The sequence below is a fragment of the Pundamilia nyererei genome, unplaced genomic scaffold, assembly GCF_000239375.1.
Source record: "Pundamilia nyererei isolate P.nyererei 1_Seehausen unplaced genomic scaffold, PunNye1.0 scaffold00026, whole genome shotgun sequence".
Taxonomy (NCBI): domain Eukaryota; kingdom Metazoa; phylum Chordata; class Actinopteri; order Cichliformes; family Cichlidae; genus Pundamilia; species Pundamilia nyererei.
Window position 1 is genome coordinate 2,179,126 of NW_005187427.1, and position 15,927 is coordinate 2,195,052.

Below are 15,927 nucleotides of genomic sequence, written 5' to 3' on the forward strand. Positions count from 1 at the left end.
TGCAATGTACCACAGCACCGTGCCATCATAGCTAGCCCTTTCATCAACTGAGGTACAAGCGCTTCAGTCAGTGCAGAGAAGGGAGTACAGGGAGTCCTGTATTAATAATGCAGCCTGCACATGGTTCACTTTTTAGGACTTCACCTCAGTGCTTTGATCCCTGTAAGATATCCAAAATATTAATATTTTGGCACAGATGTATGGGGTTTTTTTAATGGAATTTTTTTTTTTTAAAGAGTTAGATTGTCTACTGATGGGTACCAAAAACTAGAAAATAAAGTAGTAAGTGTTTTCTGTAAAATTTTTAATAATCACATAATAATATATATATTTTTATTTGTTATTTAACCTAAGATACATATTTCTTCAGGTGAAAATGTATGTTGTTTATGTAAAATTTAAAATATAAAGTTCATTATTGCTTTCCAAAAAACACTGTTTCCATTAGCCACAATACCACTTTTCTCTATCTGAAAAGTCAAAGTGCTCTACACAACTTGCACCCGTGCACTTTTTTATCTATGCTGTTTCCAAGTGCTTACTTAGTACTCATTCATCATCATCATCATCATCATCATCATCATCGCTTATTTGTATAGCACTTTAAGAACACACCAGGCAGACCAAAGTGCTGAACAACACAGATCAAAACAACAACCAAATTAAAAATACCATAAAATTCATACTCCGGTGGATGCATCAGAGAGCAACATGGAGTTAGCATCTAGCCCAAGAATATTTGGCATGCAGATTGGAGCAGACTGTGATTAAACTACCAACCCTCCGGTTAGTAGGTGACCTGCTCTATCACCTGAGCTACAGCCACCCCAATGACATATGACAAGGACCTACAGACACACAAGCATGCAGAATAGTTGGCAACAACTTGTTAACAACTGATCAAGGAAAAATGAGTATTTCTCAACCTGTTGTGAATGTTTGCTGGCAGCCACTGCCTAATCAAGTGCTAAAGCCCCAATCCTGCAAGACCAGAGTCAGGTCAGTAGCCATGAGTCTTTACCTTCTCATCCCTTCTTACATTCCCAAAAAACTATGGTCAGTCACAGCAATCTGCTAGAGACCAAACAACAAGCAAAGAGGTTTTCAGTGCAGCACCGCATAACTCTTTGTAACCAGTTTCACTAAGTGAAAGCCAGCAACCTCCATCAGTGACTTGCCAACAAGTCAGGGATTGCATATTTTTCACATGAATTGTGACCATTTTGGTTTCTGGCAATCCCATGTCTAAGTCTACTGTGAAAATTCCTTACAGGCAACTACATGCTGGGGCAACTGGTTTGTTTTTGTTTTTTATGCTTTTTTTTTTTTCTAATAAGGCGATACTGACTTAGATGAAGTAATTAAAGGGCCACAATTTTAACGACAGAAATGTAAATTACCAAAAAGTTTTGAAAAATGTTAAACTCATTATAAAAGGAACAATTTCTTTACACTCATCTTTGTTTCTTGTTTCAAACACCACAGACATTCAGTTATAAAATATTGATTATCCATGAACCATTATTTAGAATATGCAAAGCATTCAAAAAAAGATTATTATCTGCTTAGTTAAACTGTTAAAGCTTTCTTGGAGCATCTCGATTACTTAAAAGGGATGCCATGTGACAAAACAGAGGAATGCAACTCAGAAAATTTAAAAAGGGAGTTCAAATGAAAGGGCAACTACAGTTCTCTGGACCTTTGCTAATTAATATTATATTGGTCATATAATATTAATCATATTAACTGTCTTCTGAAAGCGTAAATCAAAGGAATCGGATTTCAGTAATAGTTAAAGTAGTGACTTCTTTTCGAAAGCAGTGTTGAAAAAGCCGTGATGCTAAAGATACCACCACGTTCTATCAATATATGACAGTCTTCATTAGACATGACATTCAGTGACTTTTGAACTATTGAATCAATGATGCTTGTTGGGATGTAAAATGTCAAGCTGAAAATAATATGACCTTTCACATTAAGTTAGACTATGCTCCCTGCATCAGCACTGAGTGCTGGTTGGAGTGTCCTCTAATGCCTATGTATGTAATTTTCAACTGCATATAGACTTTTTCAAATGTTTCTCTCTATGTTTATAATATGTATTTATCTATATGTATTAATTGGGTATGTATGTTTCTGCTGGTTTTCTTCATGCCTCATTAACAGCTCAACTGTAATCTGTTTGGGATTAGTAACACTCTGAGCAGGGTAACAGGGGAATGGTTGCATAACTTCTTCCTTTAGCCAAAACACTCAGTATAAACTGGGATTAATTGCCAAGGCTGACTGTCAAGATACTTCAATCCATTATCATCAAAGGCAGATCATGAATGTGATTTTAAATGCACTACATGCGCATAATGCACATGCATACAACTATTTACTAATTACTGACAGAAAGTGTGATACTGAGGTTGTCTTTTTACTTCATGAGTCTGTGAAAGTGGAAGCTTTCAGGTGGCTGGATCCTAACCCAGTCGCCATAGGGCGAGAGGCAGAGTACACTGTGGAAAGGTCACCTATCTGTCACAGGGCTAATAAAACCATCTGGCTAATATTGTGTCATACTTGTCGCCAAAAGAGCTCTGACCCATTTAGGGGTCCTGTGGAATCTGGCTCCAGGATGATCCTTCAGGTTCTGCTGGTTAAGTCCGTGAGCTGGGCTCAGTCCCACAGATATTTGATCGGATTAGTAATTGGGGAGTTTGGAGGCCAGATCAATGGATGGGGCTCTTTGTCATGTTTTTTCAGTTGTTGCTGAGCTGTTTCTGGATAATGGTGGAGTACACTGTCTTGCTGGGAGTGGTCACTGTTGTCATACAGTGGCTTAATATTTCAAACACACTGTTTGTGATTGGTATATTTAGCTGCCACTACAACATCAACATCAATGCCAAACCCCAATATTTCCAAAGAGTACGTTGAATTTATACGTCTATCTTGGAACTGGTTAGTTACATAGCACTCATAATGGGGTGAGCAGCTGCTGGCACTGAAAGAAAGTGAAATGGTATAAACCATTAATAGGCTCAAAATATAGGTTAGGTTAGTTATATTTGTATTTGTGGCTCATAATATTTTTATCTCTGAGCAAATGAAATTTAAATTCAGTAAAATGGGAGGAGAGAGGAGAAAGGAGTGTGTGTGGAGTTCTAAAACAAGAACAACAACTATTAGTGCTGAATATGATGCTGAAAAGCTGTTTGTCATTCAAAAGGTCTCAAAACATACCCATCTAGGTGTTCAGAGAATCCCTGTTGTGTTTTCAGATTTGAAAAGCCTTATATTTTCAGCTGCTAATTAAGTCTCCAGGGACTCAGACTGAAGAAAAACAAACTGTATTGGAGCCACTTTTACCTTTAGATTGCCACTGTAATCATCTGAAGTGTATAGTGGCTGATGTTGTGTTAAAAGTGTGTATAAAATGTAATTCAATGGAGAGTTAAGAATTATAGTACTTGTTTTTCCACTTCTCCATTTGCTGAGTACAAATCTGACCCACATAGAAAGGCTTAAATCCTCTTCTCTTCAATGTGAGAGCAAACATCTAACACAGTATGACAACCTTGCACAATGTCTTTTTGTAGACAAGGTACATTTACTAGGATCTGAAAGCATCATAAAGCACAGACTTTATGGACAACTTACATTCAATGGTCCATGATGCTTAGAGCTGTACATTGTAGGCTTCCGATAGTTCTTCAGGAAATGTATCCATTGCTTTTATAGTCTGACCTTTAAGGAGCTTTGAAAAGATTCTGGGTTTGATTTCAAAGTTAATAGCAATTTAGATGAAGGCAGTAATTCTAAAAGTCTACATATGTTTTTTTAAAGCATAGAATATACATATACACCTCAGCCACTGGGAAATCATTGATATGGGAAATTATTGATACACCACTAGCAAAGGGTAATAGGCTTTCTCAGGCACGTAGATGTTTGGATAATAGTAGAGAAACGTGATGTGAAGATGTCAAGCAGATAAGCATGAATACATGGCCAGTTATTGTGCAAAGTCTTGCTATTTTGCGAGTTCAGAGTGTAAAGTTTAGTAATCAATATAAAGTGGTTGCAAGAAGGAATATTTTCTACTAATTTTTACCTATAGGTTTGGTGTACTGGGGAGCCAGAATAGAAGATATGTTGTTAGTATAGAAACCTGTTGACAGCACCAGAACTAACAACTAAGAACAAGAACAGTGACAACTAAGAACATGTTACACATTTTATGATCCTTCAAAGGTGTAACTTGAAGATAACATTTTTGTCAGTAGAAATTGCAGAACTCAATTCACCCACCCAGGATATGCACTCCTTAGCCTGTGGCAATTGTTAATGTTTTTTAGTAATTTTTGTGTCTATAACATACAAGTATCTTCCCTATAACATGCCCTTAAACCAGGGATGTCCAAATCCAGGCCTCAAGGGCCAGTGTCCTCCAGGTTTTTGATATCACCCTGGGTCAACACACCTAAATCAAATGATTAGTTCATTACCAGGCCTCTGGAGAACTTCAAGACATATTGAGGAGGTAATTTAGCCATTCAAATCAGCTGTGGTGGATCAAGGACACATCTAAAACCTGCAGGACACTGGTCCTTGAGGCCTGGAGTTGGACAATCCTGCCTTAAACCATTCAGTATTTACGTCATGTAAGATTTGCCAAAACAGACAAGCTACAGTTTTGGTCAGAAGTTTATATATATACTCATCATGGGCATGAATGTCATGGTAATTTTGACCTTTTAATGGTTTCCTTGAGAAGTTCATTTTCAAGGATGGAAAGATGGTAAATCATCCATCTATAATGACTTTAACAAAAACAAGAATTGGATGCACAATTTTGAATGTATTTTGAATTTTTTCTAATCCACAGAGGGTCAGAAGTATAAATACAGAACGCACTATAAATCGAAAATGAAACTAAAACTGGATTTGTATATTAATAAGCATTTTAGGCATTCATAAACACTTGTCAAAACAAGTCATATACAAGGAGAGCTATAGTATCATTGGCAGTGTGGTAAAAAGGCAAGAGTTAGAAAAATGACTTAAAAACAAAGTTCTAAAATTTAATTACAACACACAAGCAAGGAAGAACTTATTAATGCCTTCACTAAGTCATTACAAGTTGATTCGCCATGAAGTACTAAAAAAACCCCCAAAGTCATTCAATTGTCTTTGTGGTAAATAATTGCACTTTTATACTAAACCGTAGAACTTCATGGACCAAGCATACTTATTCTGGTCCTTATTAATATGCTGGCCCTGCGGCAAAACAGAGCTGTAGGTGTAGACATGTTTAAATCTCTAATCTCTCACACTGACTGAGTTCTTCCCTGTGACTAAATCTGTGAAATTAGAACACGGTGTTGCTTTGGGTTACTTTGCAGATAAGAGTACAGTCAGGTTGATGTTGATTAAAATGGCCTAGGAAGGTTCAGAGACATTCCTTATTTAGAAACTACTTTGCATTCCTTATAGAAATGCATTTTCATTTGTATGATAAAAGATTTAAGCGTGGTTCTTGTGATTTTAAATGACCTACTCTTCACTTACAGCACTAACACGGTAGCTCTCAGAATCCCCGTGGGGCAGCCACCTGTTCTAGTGGGGTTTTTTTTCCTTCCCATCTACAATACACACAATACCACTTCATCACCTGTAAAAAGACACAATTTGTTGGAGATCAAATGTGCTGTAACCATGAGACTTTTGACAGATGTTAACCCTATGGTTTGAAGATAAGTACCTTTTGTAGCTGCAATAGGAAATGTGGTGCACAAACCTTATTCAAAGTTTCCAAAGAGATTTGTCTTGCTAGCTGATTTATAGAAAATTCGATGCTGCCTTTTCAGTGAATCTCAAATTACACCTATTTTAATACTATACAATTCAACATTACCTTTAAATCTTTACATGATCGATCTCTCAGTATGTTCCTCTAACTGATGTTCAGTAGCCATGTCTTGGGTGCCAAAAACCAAGCAAGCACTGGTCACTTAACATATCCATATGGTGGCACACAGCTTGACGAAAGCATAATCCTGTCCATGGCACAGACTGTTTAATTGCTACTCCTCCCATGTCAACCATAGGACTGACGGTTTGATAATTTTGAAACCACTCTTAGGTCACAAAGCCAGACAAATCAGCTAGCTTTAATAATGCAATAAGGAACTAGGAGAATATTTGCAAAAGTAGATGCAAGTGCCAAAACTTGCATGTTTGACACATTAAGTTGAAACATTTTCAACAGCCACCAATTTTCAACATTTTTGATTTTTTTTATCTGTCGTTTTTATCTTAGGAAGCAACTATTTTATTAAAGAATTTCAAACTCTGAATAAAATCAAGAGGTTTTACTATTGATTGATATGCAATTTAAGTAAGACTATGTCATAGTCCTTCTTTTTATGCTTATTTAGCATAAAAATGTTTTTACAATGAAAGCTGCATACACAAACATATTTTTAATATGTCAACCCAGAGGCATGTGACACGGGTTCACCATCTCGCCCAAGAACACTTCAACATACATTGTGCATTGACTATATAACTATATATAGTTCATGCACGTGTGTGTGTGTGCATGTGTGTGTGTGTTATCTGCTAGACACAGATGTATGCAGCTTAATACGTCACTATGTGCATCTTATGTCAGCAATACCAACACTGAAAACTGGATTTCTCCTTCACCGTCAATGTCAGATTCAGTTTTGCCTTGCATGGTTATGCCCATAAGCTTTGAACTGAACAAGAACCCATTGCAGTTACACTACTACTGTGTTAAACATGAACTTCCTGTGGGCCATGGAATCAAAATGGAACTTAAAAAATATGAAGATAACACATATTGTACTTAAAGATTCAGTCCTTCCTCCAAAACAAGAGCGTATAAGAGCAGTGTAAGTATATAGTAGAGTGACATGACACACTTCATAGCCCTTAAGGTTCAAATTTCATTTGATGAGTTTTTAGGGATGTTGACAACAGGCTCATTTTTCTTTTCCAGTCTGCCATCGTAAGTGCCAGTGGCAAAGACATGAGTCCTAATTTAGACAGTTACATTAATATTGCACACACTCACACCATCTGCAAATACAGTGACAAGATCATATGGAGACCGTCTAAAACAGACAAATGCAAAATAAGCCTTGAAGCATATGTGAACAAAAATACTAACATGGTACGATGATGAAACATGCTGTGACAGGACAGCTTGAAAGATACACCACATACACATCAGATACACACACACAGACTATTCTACTGCTTGACTTACAGTACCTTCAGCAACTGCCATTCCTAATCTATCAATGGCGTAGATACGCGAAGCTGTCAGGTCCATGCTTGGTTCAGGGGATGTCCACACAAAGTGCTGTCAGTATTCTCCTGTATTTGCCAAATGCTAGTGAACAACATTTTCTGCAAAGGTTATTTAAAAAGCTGCTTCTAAACATTGTTTAATGTCTAAACATTGTTTAAGAAATATGAACCAATGAGGACTAGTCTAGCCACAGCTAGTGGGCAATTAGTTTTCCTTCATAAAAGAACAATAGCCAGGCTTCAAAAGTCTGTCACTGCAGACTAGCAGCACAGTGGCTTAAATAAACTTAAATTAACTTTGACATGGAGGTCGAATTAAATTTAGTATGGTGTTTGTATTTCTGTCCATCTGTGTATACTCCCAAATGTGTATGTGTCTTACTGGTAGTTGGTACAGCCTACTTCTGGACTACGTTGCCCTTGACACTGCCTTTCCTCATATGACTGCACCTATCTGGACTCCCTGCGGTGATGTTGCTTCAGTGTGTGTCTTGTGGAGAAAACTGGATATCTGTCTCTCGCCACAGGGTTAAAGGCCCATGGTTGTGTGCCTAAGATATCCCCTCCACAGGCAGTTTATTCCCCCCAGGTTCCAGTGACTCTACTCCCTCCTGGTCCCACAGCCCAAAGCACACAGCTGAGTCACGCCTGCAGTGGAAGACAGACATGTGTGTGTGTGTGTGTGTGCGTGTGTCTGTCTGTCTGTCTAATGTATGCTATACTGTATATGTATATACCATAGATGTTCATACAAGTAATATGGTCATAAAGACAACAGGGTAAGCAAGTGTAACATCTTGCATGTATTCCTGCATAGTGAGTCACTGAAACTGGTGAGATTATTCCTCCAGCTATTTGTGTTCCCAGTTGAATTTTCTCTGGCTCCCTCCACAGGGACCCATCCAGGAGGTATGCTGATCAGGTGCCTGAACCTCACAAGCTGACTCCTTTCAGATCAATTCAATAGAGCAGAAGTTCTATTATAATCTACTTACAGAGGTCTGAGCTACTTACCCTGTGAGGAAAACTCATTTTAGCCTATTGTATGAGTTGCATCAGCCTTTTCATGGCACAAAGCTAGTCAAATGTATTTGCATGAATAAAAACTTGATCCATTGTTTTCCATGGCCAGGTCTGATTCACAGTTCTCCTAATTCAAAGGTTTGACAATTGGTCGAGCTGCATGCTCAGCTCTCTGGTATTAGCCTCCCCTAACAGCCCGAACAATATAATATCACAAAAAAACAATATCCAAGGCTTTACTTTAACCTTTAATCTCACTGGTTAAGTTTTCCGGGGAGGTTGCATTCAACAGAATTTAATTCATGTTAATATAGTTTCAGCATAGATGTGTACACCATCAGGGTTTTTAAATTTTCTTGTATGAAATGCACCAAATGCCTTTGTTGAAGTTTGAGCACCTTATGACCATAAATAAAGACATACATGTAACAAGTGTTATGGCAGCACTGTCCTGTCAGGGTCCATTATGAAATACTTTACTAGCACAAAAATCCATATAAAAAAAACAGATGAACATCATTAAAATCAAACATCATTTTCAGCAGAGTGGAGATTTGGCGCAAAATCTAAATTTTCCATTCCATAATATTCCAAAACCAGCAAACATAAAATAATAAATGTGTAGATACATAAGACATGTATAAATAAATAAAAATGTATAGACAGGGGCATTTCCATGATGGAGGGTGGGGGAGTTGGGGTGACACCAGCCCCCAAGCCCTCTAAACTATAATTACCCCCCCTCTGGTGCTTCCACCACCAAAGCCATTGAACTAGAATATCATTAATCATATAATCCCCAACATCATTAGATGCGAGCATGGATGAGACCAGCAGGAATATAACTGAGTACATTTACACTTACCTTATTGTACTAAGGTTTAATGTATTTGCATTATGTTTGATTATTATCCACTATATTATAATAAAATTTTACTTTGTATAGTTAATAATTAACAGGAACACAGTGGATTGTAACTATATTATTGGGATTGTCTAAATGATTGGGAGTAACTACTACTGCTTCCGCCTGTCATAGTGTTTTGCGAAATACAGCAGTATATATGCATCACTGCTCATGTGTCCTCACTCACTCAGTTGATGATTGTTAGCGGAGTCATGTGTGGAGCTATTTCAGCTCCACAAGCAGCCAAGGCACAGTTTGTGACATGGTTTGTAACACATGTGGCAATGCCACAAAGCATCTCAAACACAAACAAAAGTAAATTGTAAAAATACAGAATATGATGAATTTATGATGAGGAAAACTGAAGGAGGAGATGGACAGGTGCTGCCAGGGCGAGACAAAGGTCGCTCGGGGAGTCCTTCGGTGCTGTAGGCAGCCACTATCCAGGTACAGAGGACGAAGATGTGGAGCTGTTTGCAATGTGTAGCACGGTTGCTGAATTTTGGAAAGTGACTCATGTCTAGGCTTAGGGTTTTTAGGGTTAGGAATTCACTGCATTCTTAAAAATGCAGAATCCCATTAGTTCAAATTATAGACATTTAGAGTGGATTATATAGGCTAGATATCTTTAAAATATACAGTGTAAGGCAGCCACTGTAGGCTTGAAAACATTTGTTCCTGATTGTTAATTGAATATTAATGCTTGTAATGTAGATACTGATATTTCAGGTTTTTTATTTCTGATTTAATTATAAATAATAATAATTCTTTATTATTAAACAAGAAGAACAAGAAGTTTTTTAATCATTATGAAAGTATAGTTTGAAATACACTATTTATTTTTCAAACACATTAATTTTTGTACAAAGTATTGGTATCAGATGAGTATCACTGATACCAGCCTGAATTTGACTTTGAATCAGAAAGGAAATCAGTCATCACTACAATGTACTACTTAAGCTAGTTAAGTCAGATTATAACTTTCACCTTTACTTTTTCCACTTTACAAAACACGATTACTTTAATAGTCTTGGCCAGCTCCATTTTTCAATCTGCAGTAGGACACAAAATTGTACATGAGCATGAAAATCATGTTTTCTATATCAGTTTTCTACACTGAGTGTTTATAGTGCCTACATGCCACCCCGTTTAAAAAAATCCTTAAAAAGCTCATGTGTAGAATATACTATAATACTGTGTGAATACAGTTTAAAAATTTGTATGGGTATATTGATGTTTCACCTCTGCTTTTGTCTGTCTAGACAAGCTAAAATCTGATTGATGATACCTCCATCAAGGTCAACAAGTCACTTGTGATTTCCCCTTTCCTTCTAACAGTAAAATCTTACATCGGATGTCATAGTAAAGAATGTTGTTTTCTTACTGATATAATCTTTTAATAAATATAATGTCAAAGTGCATGTTTTTCTGAGCACCATGATCAAAACTAAATGACTGTGTCAAGTCAGTGGGCATTGGCGAAAGGTCATGGGTTTAAAGTATTTTGTTTTTATTTAATTATTTAACCCCAACCTAAAAATAAATCCTTGGGCACAGTCCTTGGGTATCGGATGACCTTTAGTGGTATGCTTGAGAAGGCAGCACTGACTGATGATATTCTGCTAGATGTTATATGTTCGCTTTATCAAATTTGCTTTGATTTGTTTTTCACTTTTTTAAAATACTTTTATACCTGATTATTATACTACAGTGTTTGTTTGGCACTTAAAAAAGTAATACAAAAATCTTGAAATTAGAAAAGTGAAGAGAACCGGTTTGCAGTAGTCCAACTCTTTGGACCATCAATTCCGCTTGTCAGTTTGTGTGTCACAGTTTGTGTGTCACAGGAGGAAAACAGCGGTACGGTCTGCAGCGTGGATATGGACATTAAATATTAAGAAAAACATAATATGTGTGCCTTTATTTTTTGTGTTGGTATGTGGGACTGTTGCCTATAGGTTTATATTGTTAAATGATAATTGCGTTTCAAGTCATTTTAAAGAGTCACGTGAAAGTAATGTAATGAGTAGTATAACAAATTATTTTTTCCTAGGAGTAATTATGTACTGCATTACTTTTAAGAAAGGTATTCTGTGTAATATGCGTAATAATACACCAACACTGATCACACAGCATGTATTTAATTTGTACAAATGTAATGCTAGTGTGAACCTAATAAGAAATAATAAGGAATCAAATCCGTATCAATTCTAATTCCTAGTGATCAGTTACATATAGCTTTGAAAAATAATGACCATTTTACCGCCCTAAACAAAGCTGTTAAAAATTCTCTTTATACTCTACAAGTTGCTAATCTTCTATCTGTTTCAGAGGTGAAATAATAGTGCCAACTAAAAAAACCTAATATTGGCATATAAAAAGGGTTGAAGTTACCTCATCTATATGAAGCATATTCTTCTCCTGCAGACCACCAGGGCAATAAAAAAAAATTCTGAGTAATGACAAAATACAGCCTGGAAGAAAGAATGCCAACAAAAGAGTAAAACGGAAACCAAAACAAATGATGAAAATTGAATGAGCCAGCGGTTAAAGCATGTTTTGTCATGCACAACCAGCAAGCGTTAAGCTTCAGCTCATATTTGCATTGCTTGGAACAACTGAGATGAATATTACAACCCACATTATATAAGACAGGAGAAATGATTCTGCTGAAACTAAGAGAGTGTCAGTTGGAAAGTTGACTAAGCATGCTTGCTCTTCTGCCAACACTGTTTACATTCATCTCAGTCCACATTCACACCTGGATGCTGTCAGCATGGCCATAGTTGCATTGCCTGCTGATAAGCGAGCATCTCCCTCAGGTGGCATATTCAGTGGATGAAAGCCTGACTCACCGACAAACGGTGCATGCTTAATTTTAGCAAGCCATATTTTCCTGCCAGTCTAAACACTGACAACATTAAAACCATAGACAGGTGAAGTGAATAATGTTGGCCATTTTGTTATAATGCAATGAGATGGAAAGGAAAAGCGACAGTGTGAAAAGTGACAGTGGCTTATCCCAGCATGGCAATACACTTTGACACAGAGTGAATGTTGGTCAAAAACTTCTAAAGTTGTCTAAGTGCACTTGGACAAGTTGAATCCCAAAAGATCTACATTTTCCATCTCACAGCTCACACAACCCAAAGTATTTGCTAAGGTAGGGCTTCTTGTTGCACCCCAGAGTTGTCTTTAGGTATAAAGAAGATCTGTTACAAGTTGGTTACAAGTTTTAATATTTAGGTAACTGACAGATTATTTTATGTGCGTTATTACATATAGATAATTTCAGCTTCTCATTTCCCAGGAAATAGCGACAGTGGATGGACCTACATGTTTGATTTAAGCGGCATTCACTGTTATGCTGGATGCCCTTCGGGCACAAACCTCTTGAGGCTAGGGTTTTTTTTTCCTTGCAGTCCAAAACAAAGGATCTTTCACACGAAAGGCAAATGTGTTAAACTCTGCACTACAGGTTATACTCTGTCCTTGTCATATTTGACAAAAAGTTTATACAGGTGGGTCCATAATGCTATCATGGTCCTAGGTTATTGTGTGGATTTGACTTTCTGTTTATGTTATTATTCTAATGTTTGATGTTTTGATTAACGTGCTATTCTAATAATCATGAGCATTAGTTCCTGTTTTATTATTTGAGTTCTGATCCCTGTTTAGTTTCCATGAAGATTTAGGTGCCAGTTTAGACTGACTTACTGTGCCAGTGTTAGCTTGGAATTCTTGGTTTGCATTTAACATTATTTTCTATTTTGAGGTTTTCTTGTGTGTTTAATTTCCTCAGTCTTTCTTTATTCTGTTCCTCCCTTTGTCTCATCTTTTTTTATTTTGTTGTTCTCAAGTGTTCGTGTCTCTATAATTGTATTTTAACTTTAATGGTTAGTTGTACTTAGCATCTTGCATTAGCTTTACTTCTTGACTGTCTTTCCCCAATTTCCTAAATGCTCTCACTTGTGTTAACTATGTTCAACTGTGCCTTGTTCCCCACCTGACTTATTTTAGCTGTAAGGACAATAGTCTATTTACAGCTGTCTGATTAGCTGTAAAGAGACAACAGAGAAGTGGTAACACAGCTTGTCCAAGGGCAGTGCCACATAAAACATCGTTCATCATGAGACGGACTATAAATAGCGCAATGCTTTGGGCACATTTGCACATTTTCAAGTTGTCTAAATAGTTTCAGCTTCAACAACACTACATGACATTAGATTGCATTTAAGAAGCTAAAAATGAATGATGACAAAACAGAATAGCTTAAGGAAAAAACTGATGCCAGGATTCTTTTATTGAATTTTTTTCCATCTATACATTATTTTATGCAATTCACTTTGTAACAGTCACTTGCTCAAGATGTAATTTTAGGTCTCCAAAATGTTAACACCAGTACCACCTTTGTCTAATAAGTGCAATACTGCACAACAGGCCTTAAAGTGTGGAAGCTTTCCAATTATTTTTAAAGATCATACTTTCAATCACATCCCTGTCTTATTGCACTGCATGGTGGTTAAATCTCACTTTTTGAGGTTTTTACGCCTCTTGCACAGTGACTATTGTGTAAAAATATCACATCTAAGCAGAATAATTAGAGACTTTAAGCAATAAACCATCATTTCACACCAGCATATAAGTGCAAAATCTGTGTGACTTGTGCTGTGGTTCTTCATTAAAAACAAAGAGAATGATGTAAAGCTCATTGAGAAGTTACACTACTCTCCATTTTCGCTTTTCATCTCTGTTTCTTGTACATTAAAATCGCTCCTGCTCGATGGGTGCAGGCTGGCAGACACTACTCTCAATTTTTCTTTTTCTAAAACTACTTAACCTCTCATGGTGGGTCTTAAATTAGATTAATTTTCCTTTGCTAGACTTCAATATTACTGCTTGATAAAGGTAGAATGCTCCCTCTGGGTTGGGAAAGAGAGCCCAAGTGAGGGAGATCAAGTATCTTGGGATCTTATTCATGAGTAATGGGAAGGAAGAGCATGCGTTAGATCAGCTAATTGGTGCTGCATCAGCCTTTATGGGGGCATTAAACTAGACTGTAGTGGTAGAGACCCAAGCGCTGATCCAAAAGGCAAACCTTTCCATTTACCAGCACATCCATGTTTCAACCCTTCACCGTGTTTACCTCTGGTTATGAAATGTAGGTAAGGACTGAAAGAGTAACGTTACAAATAAACTACAAGCTACTGAAATGGGTTTCCTCTGCAGGGTGCCTGGGTTCAGCCTTAGAGAGAGCCTTGCACACATCTTTGAGTAGAGCTGTTCTTATTTCTGATGTTTGATAAGGATGGTTCGTGGCCATCTCCCTTTGTAGGTTTTCCAGACACACCCAATTAGTCGGTACCCTGAGGTTACCCCCGATGGATCTTCTCTGGCCCCAGGAGCCCCGAGAAGGAACTGTGAAGTGTTGCGGGGAAGAAGGACAAATGGAATGCCCTGTATATCCCGCTGCCACCATGAATCATCTTCATTTACGTGCGAGGTAAGAGATGGATGGATTACCAATAATCAATGTGTTCACATTTTGCTCAAGTTTGCTTTTGAGCAAGTTAGCCTATCTACCTTAACTACTAACAACCAAAAATGATTCAAAATTCTGCAAGCTGCCTTACTTACCACTTTTAGGAGTTTTTTTTTTTTGCCTATTTTTTTCTACCGCTTAAATCCTTTTCAGCTCAAGAGTATATGCTGGGTCACTAAAACTGGGTCACAGTGAATATTTATGAGAAATAATTATCTGCACCTCAGTAAACTCAAATATTAAAACTGAATTTATCAACACAGGAAATGCAACTTTCTTCATCTTTTTGCAAGTCTTCATGGCAACTCTCCACCAACCTGCTAAATGAAACAGTGATGACAAACTGATTTATGCTAACAATTTTAATATATGGAGCAAAACAAACAAAAGAAAACAGTCAAATGAATGCAGCCCATATTTTGCATACAACCAGACTTGTATGCTTCAAAGAAGATCTTTTAGGTCTGACATCCTGTCATTTAATCCCAATGCCTTTCCATCCTGCTGTGTAATACATTGCTGTTTGTTGTCCAGATGGCTCTTAATCTCCACTTTAGTCCTACATCCCTATCTACCTGATTTATCGCTAATGTTAAGGAGGAGGACAGTGAAGTGGGGTAATGAAGGTGATGGACATTTATTTCTCACACCAAAATTCTGCCAACTCTCCAGATGGAGGGAATGATTGATGCTTTGAAAAAAACAACAACACAACAACAATGATTAAATACTATTGCATCCATTTATCCTCGCATCATCCTTCTTTGTGTGTTTCTCTGGTTGTAAATTTACACAGTCCCACGATAGCAAAAATGAATTTACACTATAATGAAAGAAGATTGCTAAAAATGTTTGTCATCTCAGTGGAAAAAAAAGAAAAATGATTACTGGTGGCTCCATTAGTCTGTTTATATCTGAAATGTGTTTGCTTCTACTTTGAATATTAATGTGACTGGCTGTAACTGAATGGCTAGTGCTTTGTTGTGAAACCAGAAAAAAAAGGTGCTTACACTTATTACAGCTTTCTGAGTTCCTGATTCTTGAATGTAAACTCAAACACAAAACACGGCCTTGCTATAACCAGTATTTTAAGACAAATTCACTTTAAGAAGAGATAAATAATGAG